Source organism: Ambystoma mexicanum, chromosome 1q, assembly GCF_040938575.1.
Source record: "Ambystoma mexicanum isolate Mex_15411 chromosome 1q, UKY_AmexF1_1, whole genome shotgun sequence".
Classification (NCBI taxonomy): Eukaryota; Metazoa; Chordata; class Amphibia; order Caudata; family Ambystomatidae; genus Ambystoma; species Ambystoma mexicanum.
The window spans coordinates 195,175,263-195,199,272 of NC_090922.1; positions in this window are offsets into that span (position 1 = coordinate 195,175,263).

Below are 24,010 nucleotides of genomic sequence, written 5' to 3' on the forward strand. Positions count from 1 at the left end.
AGCGCCTTCCCCAGTCCCATTGAGCCCTATGGGGCAAAAATGGGGATGGGGAAGGGCCAATGTTCAATGGGGAATTACCGCCCCGCCAACCTTGGAATGGGGTGGTAATTCCCCATTGAACATTGGCGGACTCGTTACGCTACCGGCACCAACCATGGTGCTAATAGCACCATGGTTTAGTGCCAGTATCGTAATGAGGGCCCATGTCTATAAACGCAACAGAAAATTGGATTTACACATTTTCTAGTGAGCATGCCACTACCTCTATGGTTTTAATGATTAGAGATGTGGATAAAAAACTCCCTTACGATAGACGGATTAGAGATGCAAAGAGGAACCTGAGGGGGGAGCTCCGTTACGCTAAGAAAATGAATGCTCGTAGTCATATTATGTGAATGTGAGGAAAATTAAGAGCAGATATAGAGCAGCCAATAGGGCTAAGAGAAGAGCTGAGAGAAATCATTCCTGGCAAAGATTTCTTCAGACGATATGCTCTAGAAAGACACAGAGTATCTGGTCGCTCATAAGCGAAGGAAGGGGGACTGTGAAAGGGCAGCTAGTGAACCCAATTGGTTGAGCAGAATGAATAAAGTTTCTTGAAAGTCGGAATGCCCCCTCGAGTATGGAGGACTCAATACCATTGAGTATTGTCCCATCAGTATCGCCAATTGATGCATCCTATGACCCAATATTGGGTAGGATCAAACAGTTTAAATCTTCTAGAGCTCCTGAACCCAATGGGTTGGCTAATATAGTCATCAAGAGTCAACCAGCATTTTGGGCCAGTGTGTGAACCATCATGTTCAAGAAGATTTTAACTGAAGGCAAAATACTGTGTTCCTGGCAGACGGCTGTTTTAATTCCCGTATTTAAAAAGGGAAATCGATTGGACACTAATAATTATAGGCTCCTATCGATGTTGGACACTACGGGTAAACTATTTGCCTCCTTAATACTCAATGAGTTGCAGACATGGGTTGATCAATCAAATATCTTATGTAAGTTCCAAAGTGGGTTCCGGCAAGAATATTCCATCACCCACAACCTCATGGTTATGGATATTATGCGTACTATAGCGTGGAAAGGTGGGCAACCTCCCTTGTATGCATTATATATAGATTTTAAAGCTGCTTTCGACTCAATTCCAAGAGGTAGACTGCGGCTGAAGCTAAAGGCTATGGGTTGCCCAGAGGGTTTACTATATTATCTTAGATTATTACATTTAAACACCTCTGTTAAACTCAAGTTAGACCAGGAAGGCCATATGACAGAAAAGGTATATCAGAACTGGGGGGTAAAGCAGAGGTGTGTTAATGCCCGCCTTATTTACAAATTATACGTATATGATATACCAGCGGCAATAGCCTCAGCCAAAAATTGTCCACCTAGAATTGGCAAGGCATCCTACCCCATTCAAGTATGTGCGGGCACCCTGGTTATGTTTCACTATACCATCAGTGGCATACATCGATCTGCATTAGCCTTGTGGGAATATGCAGAAAGGAATGGCCTTACTATTAACTCAGTATTACGACACCGTCATTGAGACTAACTCTCAAAACACCCGGCTATGCATGATCGCCTCTGATGTCCATAAACTTGCTGATCAATTCTGCATCTTAACGTTTGATACAACATCGAGAACAGTAATGGCAAGATCGAGTTATATCCCTCTTCTTCTTCCTTTTAAAAAACCGAGGAAAATCTGTAATCACCTCCCCATTCAGCACACTCATGAATACAACACAGCCTTAGCCAGCAAACGCCCATCGTTGAGAAAACTAAAGAGAGAGGCAGCGAATATGAATCAACCAATACTTTGGGAAAAACTTTCGGTAGAAACAAGACTCTATAAACAATGGCTGAGAAACTCAAGAGATGTATTATACCAGTCGGACGCCGAGGAGATGTTGAAGGCTCTGGCAAACAAAAAATCTCGAGACTTCTGGTCTTTAATCAACAAATCGAACAAACTCCAAAACTCGCTGATCATAAATCCAGTACCTGAAGGAAAATGGACTGCCCATTTTCTGAAACTGTTTGAGCCAACAAAAGGAAATAACAACGAACCCGAAAAACAACAGGACTCAGTCTGGGTGGATCTGACAGAGATCGACGAGATCAAATCAACCATTTTGAAACTGAAATCGTCTAGAGCCCCAGGCCCTGATGGGCTCGCGAACTGCGATCTCAAACAACAGTTCAATCTTCGAAGTTTGTCGAGAAACCCAAACCATTCCAGACTCATGGAAAAAAGCTCTGATTGTTCCGATCTTTAAAAAGGGAGACAGAGACGACCCTCTGAACTATAGGCCAATAGCCTTGCTGGATGTCATTGGAAAGGTTTTTGCCACAATCCTGCTAAGCCATTTCCGTAATTGGGCTGCCACTGCTGGATGTTCAGATTTCCTGCAAACAGGATTCCAAACAAACGTGAGTACGAGTGCAAATATACTGTGCCTGAACTTACTCAAAGACAGAGTTTTGACTGGATCCCCTCGGATGTTCCTAGCGTTTGTTGATCTGTCTGCAGCATTTGATAGAGTGGACAGACACAAACTATGGTCCAAACTCAAGTCCTGGAAATGTCCTGAGGGTATTTTGGACCCGATAATCAACCTCCACTCAAACACCAGTATAAAAGTCTGCTTAAACAACCAAGGTTTAATGTCTACCAGTATACCAACTTCGCGTGGAGTAAAACAGGGATGCCCTCTGGCTCCTGCCTTGTTTATATCTTTCCTCGGAGATTTCAAAGAGACTCAATCTACCCTAAGATCTTTTCCACCCAAAATAGGCATTACTCAGGTCCCGAGACTTTTATACGCAGACGACCTGATATTGCTTGACCAGACCCAGGTCGGGTTGCAATGGCAATTGGACAACCTGTCAGCCTATACCATCGAAAACAACTTGGAAATCAACAAAACAAAAACCAAGATAATGATTTTCCAAAAACCAGGGACAAAAAAGAAAGAGGCTTTCAACTGGTTCCTCAACGACACCAAAATAGAACTGGTTGAGTCTTTCAAGTATCTTGGTGTACAACTTGACAGTACGAAGTGGGCCAGGAATCTGCAAAACGACCTACGGGCGAAGGCAAAGAATCTAGCTGCACAATTGAGATCAGTTGATCGAAAATACGGCAAATTCTCTCTACAACCAGCCATCACCTTTTACAAGTCCAAGATCATTCCCTCGCTGACATATGGCATGGATGCCACCCCATCTATTCCTCCGGGCATTTGGCTTAAACTCAAAGGATTTATCTGGAGATCCGTGCTGGGCATACCCAATTCCACCGCTGTAGCTCTGATACGACAGGAACTTGGCCTTGTCTCCCTAAAAGCTGTGGTGGATATCTCCTCACTACAACTATACAGGAAAGTCATTCATCCAGAGAGCCTTGAAATCTATCGCATGATCGGGGAAGAGATTGAAAAGGGCAATAACCGGACCATGACCAAATGGGCTCTGGATCAAAACCTGAAACTACAGGAAATTGCATGCAGCAAGGAAGATCTAAAGAATAATCCTGCTAGGATCAAAACCAAAATGCAATGTACAGACTGGATTCTGACTATGGAAAAAACAGCACGCAACAAACTTCTAGCCCATCTTCCAACAACCATTAACAAACTGAAAGAACCAATGACATATTGTAAGAGATATCCTAATAAATCATTGATGAGAATCTTCTTAAAAGCCTGCCTCAACGTTCTGGCGACGCAGGAAATTCTTGCGATCAGAACAGGATCTATGGTAAAAGCCTGTAGACTGTGTAAAAACCCTGAAGAAACAGAATCCATCAGGCATCTGCTAATGCGCTGTCCCGCCGTGCAACAAGCAAGGATCGCTTTTTTCAGCCCTCTGACTGTAAATTTGTTTGCGGATAATGAAGAAATCTGGTGGAATTGTTTAATCACTGGGGACAAGACACGATGGCATACGGCGTCTGCTAAACTTTTGAATTTAGCGATTGATAAAATTAAATCGAACACTGCCATCTGACTTTCGTACATCCCTTTTGGTGGAAGCACTGTTTTGTTCTTGTCCCCTTGGTGGTGTCTATCACGAACATTTCTTTCGTGCTACTGAAATGTTTCTGAGTCCTTGTAAAAATCTTATTTTGATTATATACAAGTAATAAAAAAAAAATTAAAAAACTATTAACTTGGATAAGACCCAAGTTATGAGCTATGCAAGTAAAAAAATTGCTCCCGTTAAACTTTTTGTAGGCGATGCAGAAATCATGTATGCTCCACATTACAGATATTTTGGAATAGATTTTGATCCCAGTGGTGATTATGTTACATGCAAGTAAGAACGTTCCATCAGAGCCGCGCAAGTGACTGCATTGATTCATAGCTTTACCATCAAGCAGGGAGGTTTTACATTGTGGGGAACTCAGCAATTATATGTGCAATTATTTTCCCCTATGATGACTTACGGCCTAGAAACTTTCTGAATTCAGATCTAAAATGGCTGCAGGTCATTGAGGGGAAATTTTGGCAGAGGATCCTAGGTTTACCAGCCTGTATACCCACGGCCCTCATTAGGCTGGAGTTAGGGTTGATCTCCCTAAAAGCTACAGTTCTGAAGAAGAGGGCAGGTCTTTACCTAAAGATGAGCTGCAGAACAAAAAATGCATTATTAATAGCGTCTTATTATGAAATGTCCAAAATAAATACCACCTGCTTGCTGAAAGGCTCCATGGAAAAATTCCTAGTGGAAATATGCTGGTCATGTAGGGGAGGGAGAATCTCAGAGGAAATGCGGAATGCTCTGGTGAAGCGTATTGACCTATGGGACTGGTTGGAGAACTTTGACCATCTGAATAAGTAAAAAAAATACCAATTTGTCCAACACATATGCTACTCTTTAAAGAAGCCGCAGGAATATTTAAAACTATGTCCCTCTAAAAGGCTCAGACGATTCATTCTTCTATTTAGAATGGAGCAGCTCCCTACCAAGATGGTGACGGGGATTGTACATAAGATTCTTATAGAACAACGGTACTGTCGCCTGTGTAAACAGCAGGAGATCACCAAGACAGCTAAGCATCTCCTGACCGTTATACAATGGCCAATACAATTAAGTATTATATTGGTATGTCTGTGCACCACTGGGAGGTTATTGGGGAGATGTCTTTCTGGCTTTACTGTACTAACACTAGCAGTATGCGTTTGCTGACTGCCCTGTACAATATCTGGTTGAAGTTAGAAGCAAAGGTGGGCATATCTTTATGAGAAATTGGCAATATAACTAATAGTAAGTGATTGCACTAAGCTGGATGGAGCCTTTAGAAAATCTCCTTATATAAGCATGTTTATCTTAGCAGAGCCAGTTTAAGAATGTTTAATTATATTAAATTGGACAATGAGTGGTGTATATTACTGAAGGAACCAAAGGGAATCTTCGAATATTACTAGAAACAAAAAAAATTAAATTTTCAATGTTTTAATTATTTTCCTGTTTATTTGTTTTAGATAGGTGTAATGTGGATATTGGAATTATGTGCTTTTTTAATTATATATATTGTGATGCTAGGAATATAATGAAGTTATTATGTTTTTTCTTTTCTTTATTTTTTGTTTTATGGATAATATGTTATTGTCTTTTATATATTATGTGTAAATTTTATTATGTAAACTAAATCACTTTAAATTAAAATAAATGAATGTATTGTAAATATGGCCTAGGAACTATCATATTTAATGAAATTTGGCACAGACAGACCAGACATGTTTCCCAACTTCAGTGGCCAGTCTATGGTAGTTTTGAAATTGCTCGCCTAGAGCATTTAGGATCTGTATTGTTGAGAAAAAAAGGCTATGCCTGCAGCATATGATGCAGTTAGAGATTGGAGGAAGGAAGCTGTGCAGCAACTCAGAAGTAGAGAAGAGTATGCACATAGACACATGACGAATGCTGAGAAAGCATTATTGCGTGATCAGCAGGAACAGTCAGAATCCATTAGAAGTATGGATAGGGCTTTTCAACTAGATGTGCAAAAGATATATCCCTCTCAGAATTTTCATACATCAGATGAGTTACTTAATAAATTATTGCATGAACGTAGAACTGTTTCAACTGCACCACCTCATTATGTGCCTCCTCCTGTTGATGTTCCTCCTCTTCTCAATTTGTTACTCTTCCTCCCGTTGTTGTTCCCTCTCCTGCACCTCCACCCTTGCCGACAGTTGCCGTCCCCATAGTTCCGTCTGCACCACCAGCGGTATTGCCTCCGCTATCTATTGACTCTTTGCCAGGTGGTTCTGCTCCACCTGTAGTGGTTGAACAGGTGGGAGCTGATCCAAGAATAGTGATTTGTGGCATAGTATCTGAAGGCAGAAAGAGAGAATTGTATACGTGGGCTAAATAGTATATAGAAGAGGGCAATACATCATCTGTTTAAGTTGCGATTTTTGATCAAGAGGGTATTCCTGAAAAGAATATTTTAATAGAATGGATGGGAACATATTTAGTTGATATATGGAGTGATTAAATGGACATGAATGTCCCACAGAGGTTGAAAGATTTGAATGTCTTTTGCCGCTCAAGGGACACTGCAGAGAAAGTATATGAGCATGTAGAGAATGTATTTGAGTTTAAAATGGAGCTAGATCGATTACAGGAAGAAGAAATGGATGGTAATTAATGGCAAGCTTCATGTGCAGAAGCGATTTATTTTCCTCCATTGAAACCTTCGAGTGAAAAAATGCGCAATTGCACAAGAGACGCTCGTATATGGAATTCGGATGTTTAAATTTCTTCAATTGAAGTGTACAACACATTTAGTCAGTATGCTCCAGCAAAGGAAAGTGTTACAGGTGATGCTAGAGTATCTACAAGATGAATTTATGAAGAGAATGGAATGTTGTCCCACAGATTTGATGGTTATAAAAAGAGCATTTTCACCTGATACTGCTTTGACTACTTTGTCACTTGATTTAGCTTTGTTGCTTAATAGACGTTTGGATTTGCCTACTTTACAATTGCCAATGAGCGAGGTTCCACTGACATTTCTTCCAAAAGTACAGATTCCAGCTAATGCTGGAGCAGGAACACCTGCCACTACTATTGAAGCACATAATGTCTCACAGTTTGTCCATTTTCCGTTTTCTAGACAGGAAATTAATACCATTAGGCAATCAATTCCAGATATTAGGAAGAATCCAACAGAATTTTATAAAGAAATTGAATATGTTTTGCATTTGTCAGTTTTCACTATGGGTGATATAGATCTGTGGTTTCCCGTGATCCTTCCTGTTGATTTGTGGAAGCAGATTAGAACTGTAGACGATCAGGCAGGGATGGGTGATACATGGGATGCCTTAGTACGAATAGATAAGGAAAGGAATGCCGGTGAGAAACCGCCCAGGTGATACTGATGTTGCCAGATAGAATAGTGACTAAATTGAAAACTCTGTTTCCTGAAAAAAGAATCATATCGGATAAGGTTACGGCTTGCATGCAATTGAAGTCAGAGGGTGCAATTGAGTTTTTTAACAGATTTCAGCAAGTATTTTCAGATTTTAGTGGTCAAGACTTAAGTACAGAGCAAGGAAAGAGGCTGTTCGTTGATAAGTTTATGCGTCGATTATTGCCTGAACTCCAATCACAGATCATGACTTCTGAAAGTGCATGGCAAGCGAAATCACAATCTGAAGTGTTACACATGGCTCAGTACAATGAAAATAGGGTTAATACAGAGAAGGAGAAGGTGAAAAAGAAGAAGGGAGACCTGAAACCTAGAGTATTATTGCAGCAAATAGCTAGAGGATCCAGAGGTGGGAATACACAGTTTAGAGGTCCGTTTCACCACAGGGTGGCACACAACTGGGTCAAGTACACTTGAACCAGTGTGCATATTGCAGACAGGAGGGTCATTGGCGAGCACAATGCCCGATCCTTCAGCAGAGATTGAATAATACCTATTGTGCCATGGGTAGACAATCCAGAAGCCGTCATGGGATAGGGGGTCCTGGTAGAAGTCAGTTTGCACAGAATCAACAGACACCTTCACAAGATAATCAGTAAAAATGTTAATAGTGGGAATATTTTTGATAATCCTTCAAATGTCTATTTTTCTGAGGATTTTGGATCTGGTGATATACTGCTCCATTAGGACATCCCAAAGCAGGGTCTGGAACCAATACCTACTCCCGTCAATTAGAAAGGGTCCTACGTTGAAATGAAGGTGGGGAATAGGGGCATCTCCTTTTGATAGATACAGGAGTACAGAAGTGTTCTATTGATCATTCACGGGTTCCAGATATTCCACTGTCAGGGCAGAACATTTCCCTAGGGTTCTCTGGTACACCAGTGGTAAGTCCGGTCTCTCGGTCGGTACCAATTTCACTGGGACCATTCACTGATTCTTGTCCATTTCTATTAAGGACAAATTGTGGCAAAAATGTGTTGGGATTGAATTTATTAAAGGAATTCAATGCTGTGATTTACTGTTCTCCAGATGGAGTATACTTTACGATTTCGCCCCAACAAACTTCCGTTCCACAATTTTTGTCTATGCCTTTACCAATTGAATTGAATAAAGTTCTGACATATTTATGGGCAGTTAATGATAATGTGTCAAGGAGTTCCCCCCCTTCTCACCTGGGTCCGGTGTTTGCCGGTGTGTTCGATCGCAGCCTTCTTGTGAACGCTCCTGGTCTTGAACAGCGCTGCTCGAATCTCGTCTGGTTCCAGGTTGCATTTAGTTCCGGGATCGCAGAGTCCAGGAATCCGGGAGACTGGAAAGGCTAGAAATGCCCGGAACCAGGAAGGGGGAAAGGGACATGAGTGGGTAATAGCACTGGGACAAAGGGAACAATACTGCGAGCTACGAACACATGTCTGGGCTACTCTGCAATAGCATTGAGACGTGCAGAGCCGCGGAAGGCGTGGTCTATAAATAGATCACGCCCGCTCACAGCATGGAGCGAGCAAGGGCTACAGCTCTGAACGGCCATGTTGGAAGTAGTACGGAATGTAAGCCCTGTTGAGACAAGGACCAGGAGGTCCAAAAGGGGCGTGATCTGAAGTTCATGACAGCAAGCCTCCTCCGAAGGCCTTTCCCTCCAGGTTTGCCTGGGTGTATTAGGTGAAATCTTCTGAGCAACCGAGGAGCCTTGATATTTGAAATAGGTTCCCAGGTCCTTTCGCTAGGAGGATATCCTTTCCACTCCACTAGGTATTGAAGATGGCCCCACTTATACCTGGAGTCACAAATCCGGGACACCTCATATTCCAGTTAGTTGTCAACCAGTAGAGGAGGTGGTCTACTGGATTTTCGAGAGGATTGGATGTAGGGTTTCAATAGGGATGTGTGAAAAACTGGATGAATTATTTTCCAGGAGTCAGGTAGCTTGATTCGATATGAGACAGGATTGATAATCTCCTTGATGGGAAATGGACCATAGTAGCAGGGAGCCAGCTTGTTTGGTCGTAAGTGTTGGGGAAGTAGTTTTGATGACAACCAGACTCGGTCACGGACCGTATAGGAAGGACCTGGTCTTCTCTTGGAATCCGCATACCTCTTGGTCTGTGATCTGGCTTTCTCCAAGTGTTCTTTAGCCTCCCGGTGAATGTTGATAAGAGTTTCGATCCAGGAGTCAACAGTAGGTACTGGTGTAGGCTAAGGAAGAACCGAGGGTAAGACCGATGGATGGAACCCCTGGCTACAATAAAAGGGGCTGGTCTATAGCGCTGAGTGTTCAGAGTTGTTGTAAGCGAATTCCGCAATGGGTATCAGGAGAGAGCAGTCATCCTGGACCTTGGTGGTGAAACATCAGAGATATTGTTCCAGGGTCTGATTTGCACGTTCTGTGGCTCTGTTGGTTTGGGGGGGATATCCTGAAGAGAGGGCACGTTGGATTCCTAGTACCCGACAGAGGTGTTTCCAGAATTGTGAAATGTATTGGGGACCCCGGTCAGATATGATCTGGGAAGGAAGCCCATGTAGTCGGAATATGTGTTCCAGAAATATTCCAGCTAGCTCTGAAGAGGAGGGTAGTTTCATCAGTGGTGTAAAAAAGGCCATATGGGTAAACAAATCTATGGTGACCATGATGGTAGTATATCCTCAGGAAGGTGGTAACTCCACTATGACGTCTGTAGCAATGATTTCCCATGGTTTAGAGGGTAGAGTGGGCTGCAGAAGAAGACCTGCCGGCCTTTTGTTATCATGTTTATTCTGGGCACAGGTTATACAAGCCTGGATGTATTGCTGTACGTCAGACTTCTATTTAGGCCACCAGAACTGTCTCCGTATAAAACGGAGGGTGTTGGTGATACCTCGGTGCCCGGAATGGAGTGTGTCATGACAGAGGTTTATTATTTTTTGCTATAGCTTCCGTGTAGGAATGAGTAGTGCATTGTCCTTGAATAAGTAGCCTTCCTTGGCTCTTAATTTCCAGAGATTTCGTGGTGGAATGTCCTTCCATAATTCTGAGGATTGAGTTTGCGATCAGACTTCTTCCAGGAGATCAACTGCTTGGGCTACGAAGATCATGGGAGAGTGCTTGGGCTACGAAGATCGTGGGAGAGAACATTTTAGGAAATGCCTTATCTTCAGTGGTCACGTAGTCAGGACGGCGAAACAAGGCGCCAGTGATCAGGTTCTGTGATCCAGGGACATGGGTAATGTGGAACTGATACTGGGCAAAAAAGTAGGCCCAACGTGCCTGAAGACTGTTCCTGCACTCCAGTGACTGTAGAATCTGAAGGTTTCGATGATCAGTATGGACTTGGACAGGATGTCTGGCTCCCAGAAGTAGGTGTCGCCATTCAGTGAAGGCTTGGCGAATGGCTAAGAGTTCCTTTTCTAGGACAGAGTAGTGCGTTTCACTAGGAGTTAAGGTTCTTGACAGATAAGCAACGGGGTGTTCCAAATCATCCTCCATCTTCTGCTTCAACACTGCTTCTATAGCGTAATTATAGGCATCCGTTTCCACTAAAAAGGGTCGACTTGTATCGGGTTGAGCCAAAATGGGAGCTTGTGTGAACTCAGTCTTTAAACGCTGAAATGCAGGTTTGTAATGTTGACCAGACAAATGGGGTGTCCTTCTTTAGCAGAGCCACTATGGGTTGTACAATCTCGGAAAAGGTGGCTATGAACTTCCGGTGCAAATTGGCTAGTCCTAGGAAGGATTGGATTTGTTTCACGGACGTGGGAGTAGGCCAGGCGAGAATGGCATTTACTTTTGAAGGGTCCATGCCAATCCCCTCTGGACTAAGGATAAATCCCAGATAGTGCACAGAGGTAACGTGAAACAAACATTTTTCAGGCTTGGCTAAGAGGTGATGTTCCCGGAGTCTTTGTAGAACTGCCTTAACATGTCCTTCATGCTTCAGAGGGTCTTTGGATCAAAATCAATATGTCGTCCAGATAGACAATGACGAAGAGAAACAACATATCAGAGAGCACCCTATCCATAAAATGTCGGAATACTGCTAGGGCATTACTAGTCCAAAGGGCATGACCAGGTACTCGTAGTGACCAAAGGGTGTTCTAAAGGTGGTCTTCCACTCCTCTCCTTCCCGGATACGGATCAAATGGTAGGCACCCCTGAGATCCAATTTGGTGAATATTACGGCTCCTCTCACAGATTCCAGGATATCCGAGATCAGGGGCAGTGGGTACCGATCCTTGAGGGTGCATTGATTTAAGCCTCTATAGTCGAGGCAAGGTCTGAGTTCCTTGGTATCCTTCTTGGGAACGAAGAAAAATGAAGCACCTGCTGGAGATTTCGAGGGTCTTATGGTGCCGTTTTCAAGATTAGTGTCTAGGTATTCCCGAAGGGCCTTTTTCTCGGGTTCGGAAAGAATGAACATTCTGCCGAAAGGAATTACAGCTGAGGGATCTGTATCTATGGCACAGTCTTCGGGCCTGTGAGGGGGTAAGGCCTGGACTATGGCAGTAGAAAATACATCCTCATATCCCTGATAGGCCTCTGGAACTTGTATGACATTGGAAACCATGAGTGGTGTTTCTTGGTCTCTTGCTAGTTCTTTAGGAGTTACCGAGGAGGGATCCAGGGATAGACAGTGGGACATACAGAACTCTGAGCCCAGGAATAATGATCCTGCTGTCCAATTGATATAGGGATTGTGCTTTTGTAACCAGGGCATACCCAAAACCATGGGGTAATGGGCTGACTTAATGATGTCGAATGTAATCCGCTCTTGATGATGGTTTATGGAAAGTTGGATCTCTTTAGTCTGCAGGCTTATGGGTCCTGAAGAGAGGGGTCTTCCGTCAATTGCTTCCTCCGACTGCATGGTGTTTCGTGTCTCATACGGAATATGATTACCAACAACCCCCTTGATCAATGAAAATTCCCATAGCTCCGCAGTCCACCAAGGCCAGAATGGGATAGTTCTTGTCTTTGGAGGGCGACAGGAAGTATCACCAAACTGTTTTGTCCAGGAGAGTTCAAGGATGGAATTGATGTGGAGCAAACATCTCTCTCCCGAATATCTGCTCCATTTAAGATCGGGAGCTGGCGTTTCCCGAACGCCGAGGAGGTGCCAGAGGACATTCCCAGACCAAATCTTTGTCTGAAGCACAATACATACGCAAACCCGTATGGATCCTTCTCAATCTTTCTTGAGGTAATATGGATCCACGAAAGGCTGAAATTTGCATGGGTTCAAGTTCTAGGACTGGACTGCGGTTTGCGTCTGTTCTGGCTGTGCTCTCAAAGGATGTCTTGGGTGGGTTTCCCTTGGATTTCTTCCTTTCAGCCTTCCTTTCCTGGATGTGAAAGTCTATTTGCAAGGCCAGGTCCATTAGCGCTTGGAATGAATTTGGTCTGGTCACCCTGGCCAGTTCATCCTTGATCTCATCGTTTAGGTCTTTCCTGAACAGGGTAAAACTAGCCTCAGAAGACCAGTCTGCTTCCTTAGCCAATTGTTTAAATCTGGTCACATAAGTGAGCATATCTTGGGAGCCCTGTTGAAAATCCAGCAAGCGTTCTTGGGCAGTATGGACCTGCTCTGGACGATCAAACATGCCTTTAAGGGCCTGTATGAACCCATCGTAGTCATCTAGGAGGGCATCGCCAGAGTTAACAAGGGATGTTGCCCAAGTTAAGGCGTTGCCAGAAAGGTGGGATATGATGAAACCCACCTTAGCCCTAGGAGTCCAGAAATAATAGGGCTTAAAGGTAAAGTGGACCAGGCATGAATCCAGGAATCCGCTAAGTGTTTTTGCCGAACCATCATACTTGTCAACAATACCGCCCAACAGGGCACCCTCCTTTGTAGCAGAATCCCGGCCAAAGACCAATTGTTTGAGCGCGGCATTTTCCGCCTTAAGATTTTGGACCTCGGTTGATAATTCTTGCATGTGTTGCATTAAGTCCTGCACGGCGGCTTCCATCTCGTTTTTAGGTTCGATCTGGTGGCGTCTCAAACTGTCAAGGAGTTCCCCCCTTCTCACCTGGGTCTGGTGTTTGCCGGTGTCTTCGATCGCTGCCTTCTTGCGAACGCTCCTGGTCTTGAACAGCGCTGCTCGAGTCTCGTCTGGTTCCAGGTTGCGTTTAGTTCCGGGATCCAGGAATCCGGGATACTGGAAAGGCTAGAAATGCCCGGAACCAGGAAGGGGGAAAGGGACAGGAGTGGGTAATAGCACTGGGACAAAGGAAACAATACCGCAAGCTACAAACACACGTCTGGGCTACTCTGCAATAGCATTGAGACGCGCGGAGCCGCGGAAGGCGTGGTCTATAAATAGATCACGCCGCGCTCAGCGCATGGAGCGAGCAAGGGCTACAACTCTGAACGGCCATGTTGGAAGTAGTACGGAATGTAAGCCCCGTTGAGACAAGGACCAGGAGGTCCAAAAGGGGCGTGATCTGAAGTTCATGACATAAAGATGTTGGAATTTTACAAATTGAACCAGGTAAAAGTGTGTTGAAACCAGGAGTTAAATTGCTGCGTATTACGCAGTATAAGATTTCGGTTGAAGGTGAACAGGCTTTGAAGAGTATTTTTTCTGATTTCGTACACCGAGGTGTAATTGAGGAAATTTCAGTAAATATGTGTAATAGTCCGATTTTACCAGTTTACAAGAAAGGGGATAATGTGATTCCTTTTCGTTTTATTATTGATTTGCGTGCAATAAATAAGGTTGTTGCTCCACAGTTCCTGATTGTGCCTGATGTTACCAACATTCTGACTATGATTCCAGACACGGCTACACATTTTAGTGTCGTGGATTTGAAAAACGTTTTCTTTAGTATCCCTGTGCATGTTGATATCAGATATTTGTTCGCGTTCACCGTAGGGGGACACTCATTCACATTCACTTGTGTGCCGCAATGGTACACTGAGAGTCCAAACATCTATAGTACAGCGTTGAAAGAACTTCTTGATATGCTTGAATTACCTTCCACTTGCATGTTGTTGCAATATGTTGATGATCTACTTCTAGCTGCTGATTCTGAAGTTGCTTGCAAAGAAGGCACTGTGCTGCTGCTTATTCATTTAGCAGAGCATGGGCATAAGGCTTTGTTGAAGATTTTTGAGTATTGTCGACAGGAGGCTGCCTATTTGGGATATCTCCTGTCAAAGGAGGGAAGAAGAATGACACCTGAACTAACACATAGCATCTGAGATATGTCTGTTCCAAATACACAGAAAGAGGTCTGAGCTTTAATAGGCATGGCCTCATATTGTAGACAGTGGATCCCGAATTTTTCTTTGTCGATAAAACCTATGTTGGCACTGACAAAGAAGGACATTTCTTTTCCTTTACCGTGTAACATGGATTGCCAGAAAGCTTTTGATCTGCTTAAGGCGGCGCTGTGTTCAGCACCAGTTTTGGGCACACCAAATTACGAAAAAGGCTTTGTTTTGTATGTGAATGAACGTGATGGATGTGCTTTGGCTGTTTTGACACAGGAACAGGGGGCAAGAATAGCTATTTTTCATGGGGGACATGCAGCTATTTTTCCGCCACGTTAGACCCTGTTGCATGCGCTTTTCCAAGATGTTTTAGTGCTGCTCCTGCATCCGTAAAACAAAGTGAGGGTATGGTTTTAGGTCATTCTTTAACCGTGATGGTACCACACTCCGTAGATGTGCCATTAAACAGAACACAGACGCAACATCTCACATCAACCTGATAAACAAGATACGAGATGATTCTGTTTGCACCGCATATCCAAGTTAAGAGATGTTGTTTGTTGAATCTGGCTGAATTATTGCCTTCTCCACAAGACAAGGATTGCATTGACAAAATGTCACATGATTGCCTCTTTATTACACAACAAGAAAATAAGGGCAGAATTGATTTAATTGATAAACCCTTAAAGAATACGCAATGGGAGCTATTCTGTGATGGCTTCTGTTTCAAACATAGAAATGGTACATCCACCGCTGATTATGCAATCACCACGTTAAGCAACGTTGTGCAGGCCACAGAGATTATTGTGCTAACCAGAGCTTGTGAAGTTTCTGAAGGGCTTAGTGTAAATACTTATATACAGATAGTCAGTACGCATTTGGAGTGATTCATAATTTTGGTCGACTATGGGCTGAGAAAGGATTCTTGACCTCACATGGAACAAAAATTCAAAATTTCACTCTGATAGTCAGGTTCCTGTCAGCACTTGCGCTTCCTACGCAACTAGCAATAATGAAGTGTGCCGCACACCTGTCAAGGAGTTCCCCCCTTCTCACCTGAGTTCGATCTTTGCTGGATTTCTTGATCGATGCCTTCTTGCGTACTGCTCGAGTCTTGAATAAGGCTGCACAAGTTTCTTCCAACTCCAACGTGCGTACAAGTACCGGGATGCAGGGATCCAGGAAACAACAGGGTGCTCAACTAGCACACAAGTCCAGGAAACAAGAAAGGAAGGAAAGGGACTAGAATTGGGTTAGAGTGGAAGAAGCAAGGGAAACAATACCGCGAGCTACGGAGCACACGTCTGGTCGCTACTTCGCAATAGCATTGAGACACGCGGGGCCGCGGGGGCGTGGCATATTTATGGAACGTACTACATCCACCGTGAAGGCTGGTGCGAGGCATGTCACGTGATACGGCCATGTTGGGAGAAACAATGAATGCAAGCCCCGCCTTGACAAAGACCAGGAAGTCCAGAAGGGGCGCGTTCTGTGGGTCATGACAACACCAGAAAGTGACGGACGATGTAGGAAAAGGGAACACTTTTGCTGACAGAATAGCCAAACAGACTGCTATTGATTTGCTCTCAAAGATGTACGTGCCCAATCCAACAAGATGGGTTACTGATACTTGTATGATGGTTGAAGGGATAAGCTGTATAAAAGAAATTCAGGCTGAAGCTAATACAGGCTGAAGTTAATACATGAGAAATCAAAAAGTAGGCTGAGGGTGCAGCGGGTCTAGATGATGAGGGTTGTTGGGTGGATAATGGGAAGCAAAGATCGATGCTACCCGATGCCTATGTCATTGCTATGGTCACTATGGCTCATGGCCCAACACACATATGTGCCAAAAAGATTTGCCAACAGTTAGATTCCGCCTGGTATAACACTAATACCCAGAAAACTGCTGAGCGACTGGTCCAGAGTTGCATGATATGCCCTGCAACATAACATTGGGAAGGGAACACCAACACCGAAGGGCAGTTTTGGTCCCTCCTCCATGCCTTTTGAGGGGATCCATTTTGATTTCATTGAGATGGAACATTGTCAAAACTATGAATATGTCCCAGGTGTGATCTGTGCCTTTACCAAATGGGCTGAAGGCTTTCCCACTGAAAGATGCCACAGCAATGTCAATGGCAAAGACTACGCTTAAGGAATATTTTCCTAGGTTTGGTGCACATTTTATCGCTGCAGTCATCCTGCAAGTATGTGTGGGATTACAGATTGATAAACGGTTCCACTTGGCCAGACATCCTCAGAGTGCCGGCCTTGTGGAACGCCATAACATAATTCTAAAGAATAAAATTGCCAGGTGTGTGCAAACAGCAATTTGAAATGGCCTGATGCTTTGCCAATAGCCTTACTATCAATGTGGACGACCACACAATCAAAGACAGGGCTCTCCCCCTATGAGATTGTCATGGGGAGACAAGCCAATGTATGGAATGCACCGTGGCCCAAGCAGTTTAAAGTAATTGAGTACTCGCTTTTGTCCGACTATCAGTTGACTCAAAACTTGTGTTTGATTCAGCAACAGGTACAAGTAGACGTCCCTGTAACATACAAGGGTCCAGGTCATCGACTTCGACCTGGTCAGTGGTTCCTGGTGAAGAATTTCAAGAGGGGCACTTGCCTTGTACCTCATTGGAAAGGACCAAATCAGCTCCTTTTGGCTACGCAAATTGCAGTACGAGTGATCGGAAAGAACACTGGATCCACGCGACACATGTGAAGAGGATTCCTTTTCCTCTGCTCTATGACAAAGGGAAGGAGAAGGGAATTGATGATCCCTACGCTCACAACGAGCCTGCTTTGATTGACAACGAGGGTGTCACAAAGGTCCTTTCTGAGCCCGTGGGGCCTGGGGAGATTGATGTTTCTTAATTTTCTTCTTCACCATCGATCAATCTTGTTTCTGCTTCTTCTTCTTCTTCTTCAGGAAATGACGACGCTTTATTCACCGATCATTCAGTACCGGGAGTTGTAAGGTACAATCTGCGACCACGGAACAGGATTTAGATTTAGAGTTTGCTGACATTACATGAATATAAATAGAATAGGAAAGTACAGCTAGGACTCTGTGCCCACAAGAAACCCACAAGAAACCACAGTTGAGCCAGTCCCTCGTCATTCCTCTGCTGCATATAATAAGAGCAGGGACCGGCAATGTTACCTTCAATCAAGATAGGCCATGTGGTCACGTGCCACCCACAGATGAACTAAAAAAGCCTAACAGTGAGGCTTCTTAACGGGTGCTGAGAAACTATGCCTATTTTAGGGGCCACTTGTTCCAAAAAGGATCTTGATCATTTTACTGATAATGAGTCTGCCCATCGAGAGTCATGGTCCCCGAGGACCAAATGGATACTGATCACAATAACAGCTTGTATTATAATTGCATTGACATTTGGGTTTTTGGTATCTGGAAAGTACACATCCGCTTGATGTTTTATTGCCAACTGCAAGTGTCTACACTATGTCTCCACCATACGTGCATTCGCACACGATTCGGCCTTGAGACCTCGAACATAGATGGGGTTATCATAACAACACCCTCTTGATGATCATGAACGCAACCCATGCCATTCGGAATAAGACCAATTGTTGGATACGTGAACATCTGCCACAACATGGGGAATAGGGATTAGGCTGGTATATACATCAACTCCCTCTAACTACTTCATGTTATTCTTCACTTAGGGCATTATTTTTTGGCCAATGGAACAATAGTGTCACTGGGAATTTTGATTGGACTAATCTCAATGAGTTTGAAAAACGAGTTTTAGCACCTTTAGGGTGTTCTCTGTTTGCGAATAGGAGCAAGCTAAATGTTGCTTCTATTAGGCCTTCTGATAGACTTTCCAGAACTTTCCAATCAATGATTACTTTTAAAATGGCACCCATAGGTAATAGGGATGCCATGCCTCCTTCCTATACTGTTAACCATAGTCCAAACTCTGTTCCATTTTGCATACAAACAGAGGGTTCCCAACCAATTGGTACATTTGAGGGATGTACGACTATTGCTTTGCTAACTAGTGAAGATAGACCTTTATGTGTAGAAAATCCCATTTACGTTGTTTGCGGTAATGAGGCATATCCTTGGTTGCCAAGAGATTGGGAGAGTACTTGTTATTTTGGTATACTATTACCAGGCATATATGTTGCCACCACTGCTGAAGTTTCTAGAACTCGTCCCAGGTGGGATAAGGATGGTGACACTGCCTCACAGATTCTCGGTGACGTTGCTAATTCCTTTGCGCCATTTTGGCGACAGATAATAAACTCCCAAGATATTAGAACATTGGCAAGGGTTTTAGAAAAAACCATAAATGAAACCACTGACATCATATACAACATGACACTAGAGCAAAAGGCTATTAGATTAATGGCTCTTCAAAATAGGATGGTCATAGACATCATTCTAGCTGAGTGTGGTGGGGTGTGCAAAATGGTGGGATCTGCGTGTTTTGTTTTTGTACCTGATTCCTCCCCCACCATATTTAAGGCAATTAAGAAATTGCCCACCTTAAGTACTGAAGTACATGTTCCATAGGGAAACTGGGATATTGGCACATGTTTCTGGTACTTATTGCGATCTTGGGGCTGGAAAATCTTTGCAGTTCTAATGGTGATCCTGGACATTGTACTTTTTTGCTGCTGTTGCATACAGTCTCTTCCTGTCATTTGTTCTATGATAGGGGGATGTTGTGCAAAAGCGGTTGGTAAACTAGAACCTAAGACACATATGCCCGGAAAGATTACTAATGCCTTGGTAATTCAGGATGTCTCTATAAAAGAGTTAACGGCGATCAATATTTTTGAAGATAGCGATTCAGGATGTTCTGACGATGATACATGGTTTTTAGATAATGCTGATGTTTGAGTAATGCTCTTGGCTTAGGCCAAAAGGAGGGTTTGTTAAATTATATTTTGCATTAATACTGCCTGATAGTGAACGTTGGCCTAAGCACTTTCGCATCACACTGTAAATCGCATTTGAATGAACCTGAAATAAGCTGACTACACCGTCATTTTAAGTCATCCGCCATTTTGATTAACTCCTGCTTTCTGTCCCATGTTAGAATTTGTATTTTCAGCTCCAGCAGAGCAAAATTAACTTCGTACTGTGTCAACGTAGATTAGCATGCTGAAGCTGCTAAGGTGGACTGTTTGTCCCGCACTAAGGAAACCTTGGAGCTAAACCTTGGAGATACTAATCAGTAATTTAGATGCCATCTGTACCAACAGTGTCTTCCCCGTTCAAATAGCGAAAGAGAATGATGAATAGCTGAACATGTGCATTTGCAGAAATCTTTGTTTTCGCTCCTTGAAACTAAGCTGACTTTAAACTTAAGAACAAATGGTAGACAAATATAAGTAAATGAATAAGGACTGTTACCGTTGTGTCCAATGTTTGAAAAACATATGAAGTGTTTAACAGAAAACAACCAGCTGTTCAACAATGTTTTAACATGTATTAGTTTTGTGGAAAGGCTATGTACCCTAGGTTAATGTGTTACACAAAGAGGGGCTGGACGATGTGTTCGGGATTGTGAGAAAACTGTATAAATACTCATGTTTTTGAAATGTCCAGCACTCTCTCATCTCATGGTGTTTGTTTGCACACATTGTGGGGTGTTGAGAGCCAGACAGCTGTTCTGTTAAAATAAAGTGTACTTGTAGCATAGTACTTGTGACTGGTGTATTTTTTTTATGTGGTATTAAGCCTAGATATTCTTTTAATCTTTCATTCTCGTTCCACTTGGACAGAGAGTTGCATCCCACCATCTGTCAGTTTAAATCTAGTATATCGCACTTGTTCAAGAGATGAGTCCGATTTTCTTAAAGCGCAACACTGACTGCGTTTACCATTAACACAACTCGTTTTGACGATAATCTACCAAAATACGAGTTGCTGTGACATGGTGTTAGCCCACATTCATGGACTCTATTGGGGATTTGGATAATTTACCAGAGGCGGGTAATCTGCCCATGGTACATCTTCCATTGTTTGCCAGCAGTGTAGATGAACATCCTCCATCAAAGTGCTGCTACCACCACTTTTGTCATGCATCGCCAAACACAGAAAGAAGTATTCTTTCCTTGTCCCCACCAACGAATTGTACTAAAAATCTCAGTTTCAAGTTTGATCAGTCTTTGACTCTGAGTCCTCAGACCAAGTTAGTGTTGTCTTCCTGCTTCTTTCGCCGTCGTTTTCTGAAACAGGTTTTTGCATTTACCTTCCATTAGCACCCTGGCAGGGGTGCTAGCCAATCAGGTGGCTAGGAACGTGGTCTTGAACCGCCGGAAATACCCACGTTCCACGCCGCCTGTTGGCTGGCTCCCCCTGCTGCCATCTTCCCGCTACCCTCCATCCCCATTTATTTAAATTTTTCTTATTCCCTCCAGCCCCGGACCCTGTTGCCGGGGTCGCGGCACATAAAAGGACGCACACACGGAGGTGTAACAGAAACCTCTTTATTCTCTCTTCTCTTCCTCGTAACTGGCGCCCTACGCGCCTTTCCCATAAAACCCCGCTTCCCCGCTCCCACATCACGCTGGCGCTCCGCCTCCCCAACGGAGGGGGCCAAGTGCCCTTAACCCATGGAGTGCTGGGTAACACTACCCCCGAACATTATATCCTAACATCAACTTAACATTCCTCAACAAGTCTTATCGGTTTCTTGATCACCCGTCGGGGCCTCTCATCTTGAGCTGTCGCCTCTGGGACAAGTGGATTGTTCCCTCCCTGTCTCGTCCCTCCCGGATCCCCGACCAGAGGGGTCCACAGGTCATCTCTCTGCATGCGAGGTTCTGGGGAGACAGACCTCCTCTGCTCTTCCGAGCCTTCTCTCTTCATATAGTGTCTAAATTGTTGACAGTTCCTGGTGACGGCTCTATTTTGATCTTCAGCCGTCACCATAGTACCTTTTACTGCTACTACCCTCATGGGACTTGGGGCAAATCGTGGATCTGTCTTCCTGGTTATCGGTTGTTGCACAAGGACGTCGTCCCCTACCTGAAAATCTTTTGTTTCAGCCTGACGCCTCGCATCAGTGTCACGTCTCGCCTTCTCCTTTGCTTCCGCATCACGTTGGAGAGTGTCAGTGTCAAGCGGTTCTTCACTTGACGGGTTGCGTGGGATGCGGGTTCGCACCTCGTAGCGAAACATTAGTTCAGCAGGGGTTTTGTTCGTCACTTCATGCGGGGTATTCCTGTAAGCTCTCAGGAGGCGGCACAGTGCTTGATGCGGGTGGACTGCCTCCACCTTGGCTCTTTGTATCGCTTTCTTGATGGAGGCCATGAAGCGTTCTGCCATCCCATTCGCTTGCGGGTGTCGAGGGGTTATCTTCATGTGCTTGAAACCCAAATGCATCGCTAGTTCTCCAAACTCGTGCCCGCAGAATGGTGGTCCATTGTCAGACTTGATGGTTTTGGGAACCCCCCACTCGCTGAATACTTCCTCTAGCACCTCTGCCACCTGGGGAAACGCTGTGGTGGAGACCGATTTGACTATGGGGAACCTTGAATGTTCATCTATTAGCAGCAGAAGGTAGTCACCAGTTTCGGTCGGTCCGTAGAAGTCCACTGCCACTCGTTCCCAGGGGCGATCTGGTATCTGTGTGTGTTGCAGCGGGGGTGGACGCTCCATTGAGGCGGTGCACTGGCACGCATGGCAGTTTTTCACCCATTCATCGACCGCCACATCTAGGAAGGGAAACCAGACGTAGCATCTCAACTGTTTCTTGGTGTTCTCCGCCCCTCGGTGACCTTCGTGGGCCGTGCGGACCACCTCGTTTCGTAGTGTGGCAGGGATAACAATCCTGCAGCCTCGTAGAAGGATGTTGTTGTCCTTCACAGCCAGTTCGCCCTGCACTCTGGCCAGTCTCGCAATTTCCTGTTTGTTGACGCCCGGGTGGGCTAGCATTGCCCTGTGGTGGTCCTTCCATTTGCTGGTTAGAGTCAAACTGATTGCAAGGGCTGTCGTCGGGTCGGCGGCAGATGCGGCGTCCACCCTTTCGAGGGACAACGCTGGTGGTAGCGATCGATCTGCTATATATTGCACATAGGCCACATCTCCTTTCCGCGTCAGCGGGGGCCCCACAGGGTGTCGTGACAGATAGTCGGCTGGGTTCAGCTCACCTCCGGGGCGATGGATGATGTCGTAGTTGTACTCTTGGAGCCGGATGCCCCACCGCTCAATCCTTGGTGGCATCTTGGTGTGCGGGTTCCCGAACAGGGATAGGAGTGCCTGGTGGTCCGTAATCAGCGTGAACTTCTTCCCGATGAGGAAATTGTGGAAATGTTCACATGCCCATACTGCGGCTAAGCTCTCCTTCTCGGCCTGCGAATAAGCCAGCTCTGGCGTGGATAGCGCTCTGCTCGCATAAGCGACCACATGTCTCGGGTTGATGTCCGCCCCACTGGTTTGAGCTAGTATGGCCCCAAGGCCGACTGGGCTTGCATCCACCACTACCTCGGTGTGCCAAGCGGGGTTAAAGTAGGCCAGTCGGTGGGCCTCCGTGAGGGCCTGCTTGATGGCAGTGAATGCCTGCTGGCATGCGGGAGTCCACTCGAACACTGCTTCCTTCTGCAGGAGCCTCCTCAACGGGTCGGTGAGGGAGGCAAAGTGGGGGATGTATCTCGCACAGTACCCCGCCATGCCAAGGAAAGAGCGGACGTCCGCAACCTGCAGCGGTTCGCCAAGGCCAGTGATTGTGGCAACTTTGTCGGGATCTGGCATCATCCCTTCCCCGGAGAAGATGTGGCCGAAGAATTTAAGTTTTGACTTGCTGAATCTGCACTTGGAGATGTTGAGCGTGAGACCAGCAGCTTGAAGGGCTTCACACGTGGCGTGCAGCGCTGTGTCGTGGGACTCCTTGGAGGCGCCGAACACAAGTATGTCGTCGCTGTAATTCAGAGCACCCTTAACGGGTCTGATAATTTGACGTATGGCTTCCTGAAAAATCTCCGCAGCAGACGAGATACCGAAATTCAGTCTGCGGTACCGGAATAGGCCATCATGTGTCGCAAAAGTTGTGATGACTCGAGAGTCCGGGTGAAGCTCCAGTTGATGATAACCCTGCACCAGGTCTAGCTTGGAAAACATCTGGGCATTGTTCAACTGCACAATCATGTCTTCTATGCATGGACCCGGGTGTCTCTCCCTCTGGATAGCTGTGTTGGCCACCCTCATGTCCACACATCGACGGATTTTCCCACCTTCTTTCGGTACGACCACCAAGGGGGAAACCCACGGGGTTGGGCCCGTTGCTGGCTCAATAATGCCGTCGGAGAGTAATTGCTGGAGAGCCTCGGACACTGCCTCTTGGAGGTGAAACCCGACCCGTCTGGGGTGTTGCGGCAC